At 36.9% G+C, this 17037-nt stretch overlaps 1 long non-coding RNA gene across 4 annotated transcripts in view; it reads left to right on the top strand.

The window, feature by feature from the left end:
• Nucleotides 1-15339, top strand: part of LOC109275886 (uncharacterized) — a 79828-nt gene extending 64489 nt beyond the window's left edge. For all 4 annotated transcript variants that reach the window (XR_008423695.1, XR_008423694.1, XR_002084424.2 and 1 more), the window contains 2 exons: nucleotides 14275-14312; nucleotides 15137-15339. This is a non-coding gene — a long non-coding RNA (uncharacterized LOC109275886). The remainder of the gene's footprint in view (nucleotides 1-14274; nucleotides 14313-15136) is intronic.
• The last annotated feature ends 1698 nt before the right edge of the window (nucleotides 15340-17037 follow it).

The following is a 17037-nucleotide window of genomic DNA, read 5'->3' as shown; positions in this document are numbered from 1 at the left end:
TCATGTAAGTTATTTTGTGCTTTATTAGTATGTAGTTTTAAAAACTTCACCATGTGTATTCTTTTTGGGTCACCAAAGACGTGTGTGTGTGTGTGTGTGTGTGTGTGTGTGTGTGCGCGCGTGCGCGCGTGCGTGTGTGTGTGTGTGTGTGTGTGTGTGCCTGCAAATCCCAAGGGCCATTTCTTTGTTCTCAATCTCTTTACTGATTCTGTAGCTTTTAAAAAAATATATTTTATAAATATTTAATTTTGAGAGAGAGAGAGAGAGCACGTCCAAGTGGGCGAGGGGCAGAGAGAGAGGGAGACAGAGAATCCCAAGCAGGCTCCGTTGCTGTCAGTGCAGAGCCTGTGATGCAGGGCTCAGATCATGATGTGAGCCAAAATCAAGAGTTGGATGCTCAACCCACTGAGCCAGCCAGGTGCCCATGATACCATAGCTTTTGAAATTGATGACTTTCTTAAACTATCTTACTCCTTTGGCTTCTGTGAAATCATGTGTTGTCTGTCTTCCTGCTTCCCCGATGAATCCTCCTTTGTTTCCTTTTCCTGGCTCCTCTTTCACCACTGATACTTCCCAGCTTCAGTTTTTGGATCTTAGTCTTCTTTCATATGTAATCACTTTGCAACTATGTTGAGGACTTTCAAATCTGCATTTCCAGCACTTTTTCTTCTAATCACTGGCTTTCTCTCTATACCTTTTAATGTATTTTTTTTAAATTTTTTTTAATATCTATTCATTTTGGGGAGACAGTGTGAATGGGGGAGGGGCACTAATATTTTTAAATGGGTTCTCTGGTGCTAAGTGCAAACCCAACACGTTCAAAGGTGAACTCATAATCTTCTCCACCACACATGTGTCAATTCTTCCTTGGGACTGAAGGCAAGAAGTTATCTTTAATTCATACCTTCCTTTGATATATGTAATTAGTAAATAGTGAAAGCAAACCCACATTTGGGGGGATTTTTTTTTAAGTTTATTTTATTTATTTTGGGAGAGAGAGAGAATCCCAAGCAGGCTCCGTGCTATCAGCACAGAGCTGGATGCGGGGCTTAAACTCAAGAACTGCAAGATCATGACCTGAGCCCAAATCAAGAGTCAGAAGCTTAACCGGCTGAGCCACCCAGGTGCCCCAGGGAATTTTTAATCCCATTTTGCTTCCACCTACATGCATTGCTACAATAGAATTATTTAGAGTGATTCCTGCTTGCAAAACCAATGCCAGCTGGACTTGACCCACCACTTTAATAAGGTCTCTTTTACTCTGAAACCTGCAATAAGATCTTATTTCCAATCAAAGTCAGGGGAGGCTACTGCAGGTGGATTTAAGGCATTGATTACCTGAGCCTACCCTACCTGTCCTGTTTCTTTTTACTCTCGTATATACACCTTTCCCTTTCATCAGGGAAGACTTGTTTTTATTTCTTCAGTGAGCACAGCACTCTCATTCTGCACTCTGTGCCATTATTGTGTTGGTTGACTTGCCCGGTATCCTGTCTCATCCTCTTCACCTCTGCGTGTCCACCAGTCTTCCAAGTTCCAGATCCCGTCCCACTTCCTCACGACAGGAGACCTCCACAGATAGGATCTTCTCTGAAGTTGTTTACAATATGACGTAGAAGGTGTCTTCCCAGGATACCACCGAATCATGTTACTTAATTTATTCTAGATTAAGAATCTCCTGAGGCAGGAGATGTGGTTAATAAGCAGTGTGTCAATCCTGGCTCCCAGATTAATGCATACAAAATAGGCAGTCCATAGTTAATTGCTCATTGAAAAATCGGTGTTTTCATATTTTTCAGTCCTTCATATTATGTCAATTTCTCATCTGGTCATTTGAAAAAATAAAGTGGCACCTCACAGCTTTCAGGATAAATGCAACTATGTTCTCTTGTCTAGTTAGGAATATAGCTTTCCAGTTCAACATTGGGAAAAGAGAATGAACATTGAACTTTTGATTTTTTTTAATTAGTGGAAATAATTTCACGAGTCTGGCCCTAAGTTTATCCTAATTTATTAACAGGAAACACCTGAGAAATAATTGCTTTTTGGCTTACGGAATCCTGCTTTATTATTTTTTTAGGCTTTTCCATCTAAATACAGATATAGCTTTAATAAATATTATAATCACTTATGTTTAGAAAATATAGCACTTTTTGTTTCTATGGCTGGCTGAAATTATTTAATTAAAGGTTATTTTAATTTGGAAATTCAAGATGTTGTGAATTAAATTCTACTGTACTTAGAGGAGAAGGAAAATATTTGAAGTGCTACTCTGGCATTCTGTAAGCTCTGGAAAAAATGCCCAGTATAACCTTAATATATTTTCATTAAACTGAAACTTATGGATTTACAGAAGTAAATTTTTACTTTGCAGCTGTAGCCGAGTAGTTTATTGTGTTCTTCCAGATTTGTCCCACTAAAATTCTGTTATTTAAAGTTTTAGATTTTTCAGAAATATCTCACATTCAGTAGCGTATCTTTCACACATCAAAATGAGTTCAAATTGATATCTTTGTTTCATTCTTACTAACTCAACATAGGAGTAGAGATTCTAGCTGCCAACTGGTATGGGTTTTGGGTGGGACTGGTAAGATTTGGGGAAGGTGAAGGAAAAAAACAAAGTAAGCCAGATGTCATGGAAGCAACTCTTAGATCTCTCATAAAGCAGGAGGGCCCTCCTACTAGAATCTAGAGCTAAATAAGAGTGAGTGTGACACATTATCTGTGGGCTGTGACTTTACATTATTAGATCAAGTTACTGCTCAGCGGAAAAATGGCATTTTGGGTGGCACTTTAGTGCACTTCTTGGGATTTCCACTTTGCACTTGGCAAGAACACATTCCAGACATACCTCATTTTTATGTTTGTTTGTTTCTTTTTTTCACAAGATTTGGTGGGATAAAGAAATCTGAACCTCCCTTTATAAAAGTAGCCTGATAGGTCCGAGGTAGGGGAACCCTCTATTAGAGAACTAATTGCTAATTATACTAAGTGCACAAGTACATGTTACCTGAAAAAAGCTGAAAGCATTAAGGATATAAATCAATTTTGAGAACATTATTTTCAAGGCTAGTTTCCTGTCTTCCTTCTCGGAAATACAGTTGTCAACTTGGTGTGTGAATTTTTTCAGTTAATTTATGTGCATATACTTGCTCTTACAAAAATAAATAATATAGCCTTATAATATTTCTAGCAATTTTATTGAGATATAACTCACCTGTCATACAATTCACTCATTTAAAGTGTACAATTCAATGGTCATGTATATTGGCAGAATTGTGTGTCTGTCACCACAACCAATATTAGAACATTACTCCAAAAAGAAATCCCGTTCCCATTAGCTGTTACTTTGCAAACCCTCAACCCCACCAATGTCTCCCTGAGTACTAGGCAACTACTAATCTAATCTCTGTCTTTATATATTTACCTATTCTGAATATTTCATATAAATAGAACTGTACAATATGAAATCCTTTGTGATTGCCTTCTTTAGCATAGTTTTCAAGGTTCCTTCATGTTGTAGCATGCATCAGTACTTTATTGTGTTTTATTACTGACTACTATTCATTTTATGAATATACATTTTACTTATCCATTAATCAGTTGACAGACGTGCAGTGAGTTGTTCCTTCCTTTTGGCTATTATGAATAATGCTGTTATGAACAGTCACGTACAAGTTTTTGTGTGGACAAATGTTCTCTTTTCCCTTGCCTGTATACCCAGGAGCAGAATTGCTGGGTCATAATGGTAACTCTATGTTTAATCTTTTGAGGGATGACCAGACTGTTTTCCAGAGTGGATGCACCTTGAATCACTATGCTGCATACCTGAAACTAATGTAGCATTGTATGTCAACTATACCTCAATAAATAGAAACTAAAATACAGAAGAGGGAGTATGCTTGGCATGTTAGTATAATAAGAAGTATAAAACAAAAGCAAGCACAAAGTGGATGCACCATTTTATATTCCGCATTCTCACCAATACTTCTTATTATCATAACTGCATTCTTAAAATACAATATCACAGTTTCTGGTTGTTTTATAATTTTCCTTTTTTACTTAGTATATATTCATATGTTTAATAGCTGTAAGTTCCTCCATACTATAAATATGCAATAATATCTTTAGTCATCGTTATTTCTATAGACATTCAGTTTGCTTCCAATTTTTCACTGTTAAAAATGATAGCACCTATACAGTGAACATCCTTGTACAAGAGGGTTTTTTTACAGGTATATGTGTAAATATTTCTCTAGAATAGAAAACTAGAAGTTAAATTACTGGCATATATATATATATATATATATATATATATACACACATACATACATATATATATAAATTTAATAAATAAATAAATATATATAAATTATATATGTATATATTATATGAGCATTAATAGAGCATGCAAATAAACTTTAAAGTGTGTGCCAAAATAGTCAAAATATATTGTCAAAGTGGCTATTTAAAATATAGCTGTGCTAGCAGTGAAAGTATCTGTTCACCACACCCTTACCAATGTGTCACTTTATTAAGCTATTTATATTTTTATAAATCTAATTTATCTTGTTATCTCAATTTCCATTTCCCAGATTACCAGCTATTAAACATCATTCATGGGACGCCTGGGTGGCTCACTCAGTTGAATGTCTGCTTCTTGATTTTGGCTCAGGTCATCATGTCACATTTCATGAGACTGAGCCCCGGATCAGGTTCTGTGCTGAGAGTGCAGAGCCGGCTTGGGATTCTCTCTCCCTCTCTCTCTACCCTTCCCCTGCTTGTGTTCGTTCTCTCTCTCTCTCTCTCTCTCTCAAAATAAATAAACATTCAAAAACCATCATTTATGATTATTGGGCATTTGTTTTATGATCATTGACAGTTCTTTTTCTGTTTCTTACTGATACATAGGTATTAAAATGTTTGTATATTAATCCTCTGTCAGTGATATGTTAGTTTGTTACCATTCTTTTAATAATTTAGAAATAAACTTTAAATTTAAACATAACCAAATGTATCAACTTTTCTGTACTATTTTTTTCAGCTAAGATGATTAATCCTCTCATAAATTTATAAATGCAATTTCCTCTGCTTTCTTCAATGCTTTTAGTTTCATGATCAATTACTTAAATCATCTGAGATTAATTTTACTAAAAGGTATGAAGTAGGGATCTACCTTTATTTAAGGATAGACTATTCAACATAATTTTAAAAACTTTCTTGAGCAATGATGGTATGCCAGGTATATTTCTAGATAGTAGGGCTCCAACCAAAAATATGGCCAGCTTCCTCCTGATAGGAGCATCCTAACCAATTTTTTCAGTGCCATTTACTAAATAGATTATTCTTTCTCCACTAATTTGAAAAATCACATTTATCACATTTTAAACACCACACACACACACACACACACACACATCTGGCAGCCATGGGAACAAACCACTCATATCTGCTGCGGAGCATAGTTGATTGACAGTCCATGTGCCAACCCTCAGGATCTACCCTATTCCCCTGGGCAACTCCCAGTCAATCCCAATCAGTGACCAAGCACAACAGTGACACTAATGCAAGCTCATTTCTATGATTCATGGGACTTCTCCAATGGACAACTTTGGCTCAAAAGGCTCCTGATTGCCCTGCCTGAAAGTTCACTAGAACATGTATTAGAATACTACTGCCATTGAAAGAGTATACCCAGCTAAAATGTCCTTCATCCTTTCCTCTCACAGACCCACACTGCTTTAAAAAGGCTTTCTCTGCCTACAGCTGCTTCTTCCATTTTATTCTTCACCTTTTCCCTCCAATAATTCTCTTGCATGTCTAGTCCCTTCTTGGTGTCTGCTTTTCAGAAGACCTCAGTTTACACAGACTGAACAGCTAACAGCTCTGCTGTGGCCAGTATTGGGTTCCAGGGCAAGTATCATGACAGAGTAGCTGAGGAATCCGCTGCTTGTGGAGATGCACAATAGAACTCAGAGAAGTGGGGTGGAAGTTCAAGACAATTAATATGTACCTCTCCCTGCCTCTGGTGATGCCAAACATCCCCTTTCTATTAAGTGAGAAGTTTCTTATTATTCTGGCAATATCAATATTGTCTAATGCTATATAGAGTTATCATCTTGAAGCACCCCTTCATGCTGTGATGGTTGAGTGATATCTTTTTTTTTTATTAAACAATATGTTTTTACTAAGCAATTAATGGATCCAAAAAGAAGTCAAGAGGAAAAAAAATCCTTTGAGACAAATGAAAATGGAAATACAACATACCAGAAATTTTCGATGCAGAAAAAGCAGTTCAAGGAGGGAAGTTCGCAGCAAGAAATGCCACATCATGAAACAAAAATCTCAAATCACCTCAAGAACTGTGAAGACTACCTCTCTCTACTGTCCTCTACTCTTGTTCCAACCATGACATCAGACTGCATATAAAGAGTTGATAACCCATTGTACTCAGGTTCTTGTAGTTCCCCAGTACCATATCTCTGTGTAAGTTTCTCTAAGAGGGGTCCAGAAAAGTCCACTCATCCAAGGCGAAGTCCACAATCACCAAAGGTCATTGAATGACAGCCAGCAAAATGCCTTTGAAACACAGTGATTGAACGTTCAAATTATAGTCCAAATTAACTAATTTTATCACTTCTCTCAACCCATTTGTTCACAAAGTCTCAATAATATTATCTCTTAAATATTTCTTGAATCTCTCCCTCAGTGGGAACCACCTTAAAACTAACATTTTTCCTTTGCCTTGACTATGAAAAAATTCCCAAAGGGGTATTCTTGCCTTCATTCTGTGCCCCTTTTAATCCTTCCTCTTCTTCTCTGACAATCTTCTCTTAAAAATGACAAATCTGTGTTTACATTTTTCCTCAGTGACATTCTACCTATGTCAGAAAGCCCAAATTCCACCGAAAGATCCTTCATCATGTGACCCATGCCCTGCTCCCCGGCCTCTTGGTAGAGGCTCTTCTCACACTGAATATTCTAGCTCACTAAATTATTTCTATTTCCCCAACCACAACATGCTGTTTCGGTCTCGCTGTTTTGCACATGAAATCATCTTAACCTGAAATGCTACCTCCTCATGCTGTCTTCAAATGTCCTATAGTGATATAGTCTTCAAAATAGATGTACGCATTATACTAAATCAAGAAAGGATGAACAGTGCATATGACAAATTAAACCCTATACAATAGTGGTTTCTACTTTAATTAACTCCATGAATTACTTGGCTTTCTTGGCATTTGTAATTCAAAATTACACCAATATAAATTCTAAGTATATCCCCACTCTGTCTTCTCCATCACATCTCTAAGTTTCTATATGAAACAATACCATTAAATAGATACATAAGAGGAACTGTGGCTTAGTAATGGAAAAACCTGTGTTTAAATTTTTTTAACGTTTATTTATTTTTTCAGAGACAGAGGGAGCATAAGCAGGGGAGGAGCAGAGAGAGAGGGAGTCACAGATTCCAAAGCAGGCTCCAGGCTCTGAACTGTCAGCACAGAGCCTGACGTGAGGCTCAAACTCACAAACCGGGAGATCATGACCTGAGCCGAAGTTGGACACTTAACAGACCGAGCCAACTAGGCACCCCTGAAAAACCTGTGTTTAAGTGCCAGTTTTTATACTAATTCTATGATTCTAAAGCTTTCCAATCAAAAATAAGTTAATATTGGCACTTCATCCATTGGGTTAGGGAAATATTAAATGAGACAATGCATATACAGTTTATAGTGCTTTGTACAAGGTAGGAACCCTATAATATTAGTCCCATCAAGACAGGCCACTTTTTTATTTTATTTCTACCCCAGTCTTTGCATGAGAACTTTGTACTGCCTCAGCTACACCCTAAACATCAGCTCTTGCTACTCTAGTTTTCGTCTTCAAACTAGCAAATTTCTGGCATCTCCTAGAAGTTTATGAAGAAGCAGATTCTTAGGCACTGCCAGTATGCCTGAATCAAAATCTGCATTTCAAGATCTCTAGATGATTTGTATGCACAGTAAATTTTGAGAAACACTAAAGTCTAAAGCATATTTCTTCTAAACTTTCTATTCTGCATGCATTGCACCTAGTAATATTCACTACACTGAACTGTCCACCCACCACATGCTTTCCTGATAAGCATTATCATACAGTTGTGTAATAGGTTTAAATATAACAAAATATGACCATCATATACATATATATGTGTGTGTGTATATATATATATATATATATATATATATATATATATATATATCAGATATTATATATAAATTGCAGGAATGCTGAAACTATCTGTGATTAACCATCCATTTGCCACATTCATCATCATGTAGGACTTTGGTACCACTCTGATTTTGCCCTGGTTGCATGTCTTTTGTTCTGGCTTCAGAGACCCCCAGATTTCTGAGATATCTAATAATTTCACTCATTTCAGATTATTCCTAGATCGACAGTGTATATGTCTTTTTAACACAAGTTACTCTCACACATCTTAGGAGTTGTTCTGAAAAATTATGCCCTTAGTTACTTTGAGACAAAATTTTCATATAGTCAAATGCATCTTTTTTTTATGTTTATTTTTGAGAGAGAGAGACAGAGTGTGAGCAGGGGAGGGGAAGCGAGGGAGGGGAAGAGAAAGAGGGAAACACAGAATCTACAGCAGCCTCCAGGCTCTGAGCTGTCAGCACAGAGCCCGATGTGGGGCTTGAACTCATGAATGCTGAGATCATGACCTGAGCTGAACTCTGATGTTTAACTGGACTGAGCCACCCAGGCACACCTGGGCAAACACATCTTATTTTCAAAATATATGTAAACATAATGAAGTCATTAAAGGTTGCAATAAATGTTTGTAGGAATTACCACATTATAAACTGTGAATTGTAATTATAGATTATAAAACATCATTTCGGATCTAATTGAGCAGAAACTATTCTTAATCCAGATATAGTTTACAATTATAGTTTACCTTGCATTATCTTGAAAAAAGCATAGGATTATTGAATATGAGCTTATAGCTAAGATTTTTTTAAATTTGAAAACATTTATGCACTTTAAAATATTCATTTATTTGCCATGCTTTGAAAAGTGACTCATCTGATCAAAGCCTTAAAGATCTTAACTACATAGGAGCTCCTGGGTGGTTCAGTCTGTTGGGCATCCGACTTTGGCTCAGGTCATGATCTCACAGTTCATGAGTTAGAGCCCCACGTCGGTCTCTGTGCTGACAGCTCAGAGCCTGGAGCCTGCTTTGGATTCTGTGTCTCCCTCTCTCTCTGCTCCTCCCTGCTCACACGCTGTCTCTCTCTTAAAAATAAATAAAGATTTTTAAAAAATTAAAAAAAATCTTTACTACATAATAAAATTTCTTTTAAATAGAACATCCTTGAAACTATTACAAGCAATATGATTTTTCTAAGTATTGTCATAATGTAAATTCTAATAATTTAGATTAGTTTTCTTCAAATTATGATGACTCGTTAAGGTTTTTGTATGTATGCATTTTAATATTCCACTCATAAGTCAGCATTTGTAAAAGATCTTTTTTCTTGCTCTTTTTCTTTGGCAATACAGATTTTTATAGGAGAAGAGGCAGAAAATATGTTACGGATTAAGTTGTGCTCATGTATGGTGTGTGTTTCCTCTGATATTTGTGATTAAAGTCGTGTTTTGAGGAGACAGTGGGGGATGAAAGACTGGGAAAAGATGGCTGAAGATGGTCTGTATCTCCTTTTTGAAATCATTTCAAATAGCAGAGTGGCACCTTCCAATGGAGCTGTGGTTTTCTGCAGCACCTGCAGCCTGAGGGTGGACTGTTCTGGGTCAGCCAATTAGGGTGACTGTTCTTTGAAAGACTCAGTAAGGATGTGCTTAAGGCTGTCACTGAGCATTCCACAAGCTTGCTGATTTCTCTGTTTGGCTGTACATCTGTGTTATTTTGTTTTCAGGTCAAGTTGTTCTCTGTAACAAGGTAATGTTTTCTGACTTCTTTGTAACTTGCTGCCTTTATATTTCTGAGATTGAAGCAATAGAAGAAGTGGCTTTGCTCAGTGAGTGGCCCGTTTATGTTGGAAAGAGGTAGGCAAAGAGGTAGGCGATCAGGGAGGCACGAAGCAGTGAACCAGCTCACTCAAAACAATGCCAAGTGACCTTGAACTCTGATACTTTAGCATGTTGGGGGGTGGGGGGAGGTGGGAATAATGGAGACTTGATCTTGGTCCAACAAGAATGAGAAGAGGATGTTTGTTACAGAACAATAAGCTTTGTTATTCAGATATTCCTCTTTAGGATCTCTTCCATAAACTAGTGGAATCCATTTTCCATTTGCAAACACTCGTCTGTGACCACCTAGAAATAGGCATGCAAACTTTTTTTAAAAAGAGATATAAGAATATTTTTTTCAAAGAAAGCACTCAATTTGAATAGAAAGTGAAGAATAAACATAATTTTAAATTGTATCAAACATTTTGAAGAGTGTTTAGTTTCCTACAGATATTCTTAAATTAGTGGAATATTTTTTATCCTCAGATTGAAGTGGCATATATATGTATTTTTTCTCTCTTTTAATACTTCCAATATATTTTTAAGTAATGTATGACAGTTGAGATAGTTACTCTTTAATGTGTGAATGCTTCTTTGGCTATGAAAGCCTGGATTCTGATCTTAAAAGCAAAGAAAAACTATATTTTTTTAAAAAAGGAAAAATTTTAAAAATTATTTAGAGAAATGATTTATGTCCACCTAAAAAGGTAAGTATTCACTATATGAAAATGTTCAGAATGTCCCCCGGGGAAGTAAGTCTACCGATTGCCACTATCACAACGTGCAGACTTACTACAGGGGTTGGAGACAGTGACCCCAAGTGTTCCGCACCTGAGATGTGAAACAATGACATGAAGTATGGCTCACATATGTCCCATATTAGTTTCTTATTTCTAGTCAAATGAAATCATCCCCTCTAAATCCAAGACCTGTTCATGATAGAATAGTTTTTGCCAACCTCAGGAGCCTTAGGGTCTACATTTATCCAGATGTTTTGGTTTTTCCAACAGATGGTCCTCAAAAATTTATTCCTATTTCAGTTGCTGCTGCCACTTTAAGTGTTTCCTGGAGATCTTTAGCATACCCCTCTGAGAGTTTCATGGCATAACAGCCAGGCGTCAGGGACCTTTAGTTGTGCTAGGCACATATTCACAAAAAGTAATGAAATATAGACTGATAACAGGACCAGAGATATGAACTCTTTTATTTATAAAAGTGTGCTTATACCTCTAAAAGGTTCATGTGCTTAGCGTCAGATCACCACTATGCAGGTGAAATGCAATGAATAATTATAATAAATGTATATTGCAAAGTGTTCATTATACATTTATGAACCTTTGGCATTCCAAACAATGACCTCCTGGTCCATCCCCCCAGACTCTTAGTCATTTTCAGCCAGTTTATGGTGGTTACGGTCCATTCATCTAATGTTTAACTTAGACTTGTTTGATAAAGGGAGGATGACAGCAGTTTGCTTACAATATAACAGTAGCACCCTTAGCACTTCCCCCAAGTGACAGCTCAGGTCCGTTAAGGACAGAAAGTAATCAAACAATCTGTTCTCAGATTAGTTTTAAGTTTTCTAAGGTTTTGCTAATGCAGGCTATATATAATTATGCACAGGTTTCTAGTTTCCTGAATTGCTCTTTTTTTTTTTTTTTTAATTTTTTAGTGTTCATTTATTTTGAGGCAGAGAGAAAGTGTGAGCAAGGGAGGGGCAGAGAGAGATGGAGAGAGAGAGAATCCCAAGCAGGGTCTGCACTGTCAGGGCAGAGCTTGATGTGGGGCTCGATCTCATGCACCGTGAGATCATGCCCTGAGTGGGTCAAGAGTTGGACACCTGACTGAGCCACCCAGGCACCCTGCTCAACATTTATAATAAGAATTCCAATTATGATGTGAATTTTTTCCCTGTCAAACTATAGATATTTTGTACATTTTTGCATGATTGACAAAGAGTTCGATATTGATTTAGAACTAAATATATTTCAGTGTTTTCAGGGATATCAGAAAATGACTTAGGAAAATCTTAACTTGTGAAAATTCTTAGCACATATCAAATCATTTATGATTTTTCTTACTTTTGGCGGTCTTTACAAGTAGAGGGCCAGATTTGTGAATCGATTTATAGTATAAGCAGACTGGAAGTAAAAGAAAGTAAGAGACAGTAATGTAAGATATGCCATTAAGGGCAGAGCTTAAATTACTAAATATCAAAGTGCAGCCCAGACAAGAAATAAATGGGGAAAGACAAATACCGAAAGAAACAAATAGTACAGAAGGAGATATTGATATTTTTATAAAGACTGCACAATACTGTTTGATACAAGGAACAAATAGAAAATTAAAACAAAACTCCCTAAACCTAATTGGGTTATAACTGAGAAGCTTTATAGCTTCCTCAGTTCCTCACTAGCTCTTCTCCTCTACAATTTGCTCATAATTGCAGCCACGATGTGGATACATTTTTACTCTGCTTCTTCTCATACATCCTCTATCACAAGATATTCTCAAGATACACCTGCTGCTAGCTTCTTATGCACTGTTTTGGTTCTGTAACAGAAATTGTTGAACTACAGCCCATAAGCCAATCTACCTGTTTGCGTAAATAAATTTTTTTTGGAACATAGCCACACCCACTTGTTTCTAAATCGTCTACGGCTTCTTTTGTAATACAACAGAAAAGTTGCATGTTTGCTACACAGACAATGCGGCCTGCAATCCAACAGGGTTACTAACTTGCCATTGAAGAAAAAGTTTGCTGATGCCTCTTACTCTACCTTTTTTCTGCCACGGGATATTAAAGTTCTTTCCACGTCTTTTGCCTATTATAATAATATCCCCGTGAGTATTTATGTACATATCAATTTATCCGTTTCAAATATTTTTTCCTAAAGAAACATACCAAGGGTTACCAAATCAAAACATACACGTATTTTTGTTCAATACAAAACTGATTTTCAAAAGTGTTGCACAAGTGAACGCAGTCCAAGTTGCCACAAGTAGTGTTTCAGTTTATGAGATCCAATAGCATTTTGCAATATTGAATGTTATTATATATTTTAATTTTTAACAGTTTTGTTACCATTTATATGAACACTGTATTTTTGATTATGAAAGAAATACAATACTGACAAATTTTTCAAATAAAATTTGACAAGCTGATTCTAAAATTCAGCCAGAAGAGAAAAAATACAAGATTAGTTTAACTAAAAAGTTTAACTGGGAGATGGATGACGGGAAAGTTTTACCAAATTTTACCAAATGCCATAATATACTATAAAGCCGTGTTTAACAAAATGCAGTGATACTGGCACCAAGTTAAATAGATTGATTAAACACAAGAGTTCTGAAAGACATAGAGCTTCATAATTTCGGTAATTTTGTGTATATTGAATGTAGTATTTAAGATACGTGGGAAAATGATGCACTGTCCTATGAATGGTATTCTAATAACTTAGGCTGTCTATTAAAAAAAGATAAAATTCTTCACTCTATACAACAAATTCTAGAGGATCTACCAGATAACAAATTTAAAAAGCTGTAGAAACAGGGATGTCTGGGTGATTCAATCCATTAAGCGTCTGACTTTGGCTCAGGTCATGATCTCATCTCACGGCTTCTGAGTTGGAGCCCCACATTGGTCTCTGTGCTGACAGCTAAGAGCCTGGATGGAGCCTTCTTCAGATTCTGTATCTCTCTGCCCCTCCCCCCCCCAAGAATAAACATTAATTTTTTTTTTTTACTTAAAAAGCTGTAGAAACATTTAAAAATAATTATAAGGAAAAATTAACTAGGATTGGTGAAGGACTTAGAAGAAATATACAACTGAGGTCTAAAGAGAGAATGTTCATTCTTCCCACACAATACTGGCAACAAGTATACATTATCAAAAATATTCTTTCTCCCCACCTTGCAGCCTTAAAATGCCTGGCAAATGACTTTAGAATTAATGTAAGTTTCTTCTTCCCTGTTGACCACTGCATTGTAAAACAACTAGAATAATGTCTGGTGCACAGGAAGCACACATATTTGACAGATGGCTGTAGTATAAAATTTAATCTTTCAATTACTAACATAAATCATGTTTGGAGGCAGGGTTTATAAAACTAAACTGCTGTTTGGACACTGCATACATGTCTTCATCAATCCATTTGTTCAGCCATTATGTATGTATATATGCAAGTATGTGTTTATTACATCCTTATTATAGACAAGCCAATCATGGTTTCTGCTTTCAAGGCACTCACACTGCATTGGGGAAGATAGATAATAACCAGGTAAGTCAGTGAGAAAGAAAAGATGAGGGGTTATAGTGCTTTATGGTAGATAATGGGGAGTACATGGTGGGGATCGTGACTCAGGGGCTACCTTTGGTTGAAAGATGAGCAAAGGCTTCTCTGAGAAAGTAACATGAAGCCAGTGGTGTGTTGGGAGGAGGGACACTTGTGCCCCCAAGGGGACATTGGGCAATGCCTGGAAACAGTCTTAATACAACTTGGGGGAGAGAAGAGGTTTGCTACCGGTATCTGGCAGACAGAGCCCAGGGATAATCCTGAATATCCTACAAAGCACAGGACCTCCTCCCCCCCAACAAAAAAATCACCCAGACTAAAATGTTAATTGTATAGAGACTGAGAGATCCTGGATGAAGTTAAAATCGATCTGGCAAAAATTGATCAACCTTGAGTTGTCTGCTGGAAGAATATTCCAGGCAGAGGAAAATGTCTATAGCAAATATCTAAAAATAAGAACTTGTGTAACGTGTTGGAGAAATGAGAAGAAACCTATCTCGGGAAAGTGGGAGGAGAGGTAGAGAGGGGGTAGGGAGATGGTTCCCGGGAAGGGATTGGATATGTTATGTAGAGTGCAAAGGGAAGACAAGGGAGAGACTTACTCTGGTGTATCGTGATCTGCCTTGCATTTTTCAAAGATCAGGTTGGATGCTGCTTGGAGGAAAGAAAACTGGGAGACAGCCAAAGGGTTAAGTAGGTGATAAAAAGAAATCATTTAGAGGCAACAGAACACGTTGGTCACTTGTGTGGAATGCAGCTAAAAGTTCAGTCATTTTGTGACACGAACATTTTTTATTTTTTCTTTGCAGTATCCAGGGCTATCACACACAGACTTGAGTCTAGCACTGAACACTGTGCTAAAAGTTGTACGTACATCATGGAACGGAACCTTTTTAACAACCTGCAAGGAACGTACTACTATCTCAATTAACAAAAGAGAAGACTGAGGTCAAAAGAATTTGAGTAATTTATCTGTCATCACCCAGATAATAAATAGTAGAGCTGATTCAAACTCCTGTCTTACATTTCTTCATTCCTTGTTCTTAAACACTATACACGATCTTCTAAGGGAGTGAAGCATAGGCAAGAAATCCCAGACTTTTAAAAAATATATATTTATTTATTTATTTATTTTGAGAGAGAGAGAGAGAGAGAGAGAGAGAGAGAGCGAGAACGAGCACTGGGGAGGGGCAGAGACAGGGGGAGAGGGAGAATCCCAAACAGTCTTCAGATTGTCAGTGCAGAGCCCAATGTGGGGCTCAAACTCACAAACTGTGAGATCATGACCTGACCTGAAATCAAGAGTTGGACGCTTAACTGACGGAGCCACCCCCGATCTCCTCTCAGACTTTTTAAAATGGCAGTTTGTTCTCAACCAAATGAGACAAAATGCATGGTTTAGCATTTTTGTTCTTCAATCAATCATACAGGCAATGAAAAACCTCTGCATTTCATGATTATCATTGGGTCTTCAAGGTTCCCAGAAGTTATCTTTATTCTATATCTTTAGTAGTATAGGTATTGCTTTCAAGTAGCTATTACTTTTAATGGATACATCTTTGACCACTTTGTCTCTCCTGGGTCCCACTTTAACCCTTCTATTGTTCTCTGGGTTCTCATGCTCTGTTCTATTCTCATATTGGGTTCTCATAAGATAATCTTTATCCTTTTCCTCCCCACCCCCAAATCCATGATGTTACCTCTCAGTCAGCCATGCATTCAAGCAGGCACAGCTTGTTGGAACAGCCTGCCCTTTGTGAGCACAAAATAGAACTGGATCCTGGCAATGGCTTATTCCTCATTTTGAATAACTATAGAATCAGGGAATTAACAAAAGAGAATTTGAGGAAGCCCACCCATTGCTGTACAAAAAAAAAGACAAACTGTTTTTTTTCCCTTGTTAAAAGGGGGTCAATATCTTCTGACCATCTTTTACCTCCAGATAAGTTACTAGCTATCCCTGGATAACGCTTGCTCTCCCTACCCCAACTGTACCCTACCCCCCTCCCTTTTTAGAGTGGCTCTTCATGGCTCTTATTCATGAGCTTTATTCTTACATTCATGAGCCTTATTCCCAACGTCTCTGGGATGTGGCCAGCATTCATGCATTTGTTGAGATTCTATTTTACCATGTCTGTCTAAACATCTAATAAGTAAACAGGAATTCTAGGGGCCCCCTGATGTTAAAAATTGCTAGCCAGATGTATGAAAATTAGAACTTTTCTGTGATCTGTATCTCACGAGTAATAACCACTAAAAATGCCATGCGAAAATGGGAGCCATTAAAATATAGACTATGACTGATCAATAAAATTAAACCATATTCCAACACGATCCATTTCTAGAGCCATTGATCCTTATAATAAGTATTTTCATTGTCATTGAGGAAAGTGGTAGGATACAGGTGACTGTAAATATTCTAGACAAATTTCTAGACACTATGAAATCTGTTTCTGATGCTGCCACATCATTTAAACTTACATAAGACTTAGGGAAAGTCTCTAAAACTTGCATGTTTGTTTCCTCTTTTTGTTTTTGTTTTGTTTTGTTTTGAAACATGTACCTAATATATACCACAGAACTGTTGTGATAATTGAGAGATAATATAGTTGTAAGTGTTCTAAAAAGTACACAGCTAAAAATCAGTTTATTCTTACATAGAAATGTAGAATAGCTTCACATTTGTTCAGATGACCTAACTGCAGTCATA

This window comes from Panthera pardus, unplaced genomic scaffold (genome assembly GCF_024362965.1).
Source record: "Panthera pardus isolate Hobbes unplaced genomic scaffold, ASM2436296v1 HiC_scaffold_2, whole genome shotgun sequence".
Classification (NCBI taxonomy): domain Eukaryota; kingdom Metazoa; phylum Chordata; class Mammalia; order Carnivora; family Felidae; genus Panthera; species Panthera pardus.
This window is presented reverse-complemented; position numbering and strand designations above follow the sequence as displayed.